This window comes from Octodon degus, unplaced genomic scaffold, assembly GCF_000260255.1.
Source record: "Octodon degus isolate 3935 unplaced genomic scaffold, OctDeg1.0 scaffold00234, whole genome shotgun sequence".
In the NCBI taxonomy this organism is placed as follows: Eukaryota; Metazoa; Chordata; class Mammalia; order Rodentia; family Octodontidae; genus Octodon; species Octodon degus.
The window spans coordinates 552,518-556,863 of record NW_004524810.1 but is presented as its reverse complement, the minus strand read 5'-3'; positions in this window follow the sequence as shown (position 1 = coordinate 556,863).

The window sequence follows — 4,346 nt, the reverse complement described above, 5'->3', positions numbered from 1 at the left end:
TATGGCAGAGAGAAAACTTTCATGGTGATGGCAGAGAACTAATGGAGGGGTAGCAGCAACAATGGCTATAGAGAGGAAGTCTGTCTCCCTTAAGTTGCATTCAGGCTGTCTGTCCCAGGCTGGGTGTAGTACTCACATCCATAATCCCAGAAGTACTAAGATCCATAATCCCAGCCTTGATCATTAATCTCAAACTCTAGAAGTCCCTACCCCATGACTGCAGGAGGCTTTGGTGGGACAATTAAACACAAACCATAACACCTAGGCTCTTCAGATCATGATGTACTGACCTCCATAACCTTCTAGACACACAACGGGACCTGTGAAATGGTACAGGTTACCATACATTAGTGATGACATAGATCTGGTATCCACTAGTGCTAATACCCACTAGACATTCTTTGGGGACCAAATAGTAATTTCTACATGTGACCTTTGTTCTTCCGGAGTTTCCCCTAATTGGTGCCTCAGCCTGTATCCTACTCCAGGTAAAAGGAGTCCAGAGCCACTTCTTGTTCCATGTCCCTTAGCACAGGAAAGCTTAAGTAGGTTGTTTATTTTGTGACTTGCTGCATCAATGCACCCAGATTCACCTAAACCAGAAGAGCTGCTGCCATTAGCTGGTTTATCAAAGTCTAGTTCCCTGCCTGCGAGGCCGTTCTCTGTACATTCTGTAGAACTTGGCACATGAAGGGATGTTGGCTACACTGGACATTTGGGACATGTCTTATAGGCATAAGAGTGTATTATTATGTCACAGCTGCAGCAGCCATGCAGGCACCTTTTGCTTTAATGGTTCTTCCAGCTCCTGCAACTCCATGGCTGTGTAGGTAGATCATGCATGTTGTGTGCTGGGTAGATAGGTTCCTCTACCTCTACCTTCTGACAAATGGCAGGTCTTGCATACAGGAGCAGAGGACCCTTCTGGGACTCCTGTTAGAGGAGAGGACATATTTTCTAGGAGGAGACTGTAGTATCTGGGCTTCTCAACATGACACACACTGCAGCTAACCACTGCTACAGGTCTTCTTCAATCAGTTGAAGCTGGTCCACTCGCCAAACAAGGTCATCAGCTTGTTGACTCACACAGTAGAAAAGCATAACAAGACAAGTGAGCTTCTCTGACAACTCATGGTGGGAGGGTGGGCTCTGCATGTCTAACATTTCCAAGGCTCTTGAAACATCCCCCAGTTCTGGATGGGCCATCTCCCTGTTCTCTGGAGCCTTCCATTCACCAAAAAAGTACTCTAGATAACTAGGGTGAGGGTGAAGAACACATGCTGATGTTCCCCAGGCACTCTTCCTCACTGTCCTGTGGTTTCTACAGTCACTGGAGAGGGAACACTCACCCCACCATCCTACCATCTATGCCAGGAGTCATGGATAAGTGCCTGGACTGGTACCTTTGCAGGAGAGATCCCTGGGGAAAAGAACATGCCAGGAACATATGTTCAAAGCAGACAGTATCAAAAGAGAGCAGCTGCATCTGTATTGTTTGTTGCTGATACATGATATTATCACCTATTTACATTTTTCTCCTTTGGGCTAGACAGCACATGTGTGGTTTTCTAGAGCTAAATCAAGCTTACACAAACATATCCCAGTCTGCCTGCTTGAGACGGTGTGTTCACATCTTTAAAATGTCCTGAGATGACTTGAGACCAAAGCTTTGAATCCTGAAGCCACAGAGTGCCCCACAGTATCAATGATGTTGATGTAGAAGAAGCAAAAGAGAACACAGGAGGAGCCCAGGTTAGAGCAAAGACACTTACACAGATTTCCACGATGTAAATAGTCTCTATTTGCTGTGCAAGGTGGGTAACCACTAGCCACATGGTTCTTTACATTTGATATGAATCAAGTAAAAAACAAACCTTTCCAATTGCACCAGCCACATTTCCGTTTTCACTGGCCACAGGAGGCTAATGGCTGCCAAATTAGTTAGCGTCCATAGTGTCATAGTTTGGGGTTTTGTGAAGGGAAAAAGATAATCTAGGACACATATTTTGTAAGATTATTTTCTAATTAAATCACTCAAAGAATCTTATACAAAACATGCAGGAAATCTATCTACACACTAAAAACCAAAGATTACAGCTGAAAATCTGATTTCTATGATAATGTCCTGCACGAGTCCAGCTGAAGACCTAGAGCCTGTATCAATACCTTCCATGAGTCCAACTAGAGGCCCAGAGCCGATGACATTGTCTCATATGCAGGTCCACTTCATGGATCTGTGCTGTGAAGTTGTGAAGGTCAAAAGGTCAGAGATGGAAGCTAGAAAGTGTCAGATGGATGAAGGATCTGTGTCATCAGTCTGAGGGATCTGCACTGGAGCCAGGAAGCAATGCTCAAAGTATTGAACATCCTCAATGACAGTGAGGTCCTGAACCCCTCTAACAATGAGGAAAGCAGAGTTTCCATCAGGAAAGCCAATGTGACAAGCTTCCCCAGGAGGCTGGACTGTGCACAATCTTCCTCTCTGGAGCCACAAAGCTGACTCAAAGTGAGGACCAGAGCTACCCCAAAACAAATGATAGCCATTTTCAATGACAAGATCCCAAGCTCCTTCAATGATAACAGCTAAGTTCATGAGGAAAGCCAGCATGACAAGATCCTCCAAGAGAACCAACAGCTCCTTACAACCTCCCAACAGGTTCTAACAGCTTCACTAACAGCTTCTTCTCAGGTGGGTCTCCCACATTCCCAGAACAATGATGGTTCAGTTCATCTGGATGTTACAAGTTGATTATCAGTTGCCAATCCACCACACAGGGTAAATGGGTATAGGCTGAGTGGGACCTATACCTGCCAACTTTAGCAGTCTGGGTTGACTTTCTAAGTGTCATGTGACGACACTATGGAAGAGTTGGATGCAGGATGACTGTGATCAATTTTCATGATAATCTCTGAAGCTGCTGAAAAGACACCAGGTGAGTGGGAGAGTCAGCAAAAGATGAGCATGTTGCAGAATCCAAGAGATCAGAGATCAATGGGTCAAAAGGAGGATTTATTTCCAGGATTTTAGGTGTGCATTGACCCAGTGAAACTCACATCCAAAGTGCTGAGCATTAGAACAAAGGAAAGCTTCTAGTTTTATATACATTTGGCTGAGGGGGTTGGTCTTTAAAAACTGGGTGGTGGGGAAAGTGAGGGTACAGAAGCAAGACAGAGCAATTACTAACAGCCTTGGGAGATGACAGAGTCTTATGAGTGCTGGGAGAACAAGATGACATAAGCTCTGTTTAAGGTTTTGTTCCAGAACAAGAAGTTATAGCTGCAGGCGAGGAGGGGGAGAAACCCTTCAAGTTCTACTTCAGATAGAGAGCCAGCTGGGATAGCTGCAATTGCCCACGCTGGAGAGCTGAGATGTGGCACACAGTGGAGTGGTGACAGTGGAGCAGAGAAGTAGGTGGATTTGGTACTTATTTTGGTGCCAGGCCCAACAGCAGTTGTATGTGATATATGAAGGGGAAGAAAAAGAATCACTGATGATTCTAAGGACTTTGGGTTTGACTAAACTTATGCCATTATATGGAATCAGGCTCTTCCTATTTTTAAGGTGTACTGCATTCTCTTTTTCTCTTCCAATTATTGATTCATTTACATGATTAAACTTAAGAGTGCTTCAGGACTGCTTGATGCAGCCCACGGATTCTGCCTCTGTCTGAACACTTCCATCAGTGTGGCCATGTTCCATGCTTCTGTTACTTTCTTATGGCCACATGACTGTTGGTTCCAGTTCTGTTTAATAGCTATAACATGTAGCTGTCAGTTCATTCCCTTTCTCCATTGAGTGTGGCCACTGGCTCGAGATTCCTGTGCTGACTCTCATCCATGCCTGCTCACTAGCGCTTCCTGTCCCTGCTGAGCACCCCCCAGAGTTGGCATGTCCAGGCTCAGTGAATTCTGTCTCCCTTCTGAACACGATCAATCAGATCCACTCAGTTGTCAACTGTGTCCATCTACATTTCACAGGCTACATATCTATAAAATACCAGTATAGCCATGTCTACAAGCCAGGAACTTTGCTAACTGATTTACATACATTATCTCATTCAATCCTTTCTGGAAACCTGTGGAGTAGGCATGACTCTTCTAATTGTCAGATGAAGAAGCTAATGCTCAGTAACAGGCAAGAATTTCCCCAAGCACAATGAATTGAAAATAGAACGTTTGGATTTAAAGCCATTCCTGTGAACCTGATCAGCCATAGTCATGACCATTGACAAGTGCAATGTGCCTACTGCTCTCTATCTGCACATCATACTCCTACATCAACATTTGAAACAGCCCAGAGAGAGCCACACATATATGTAAGCCAGACATTTGAAAACAGGCATAAA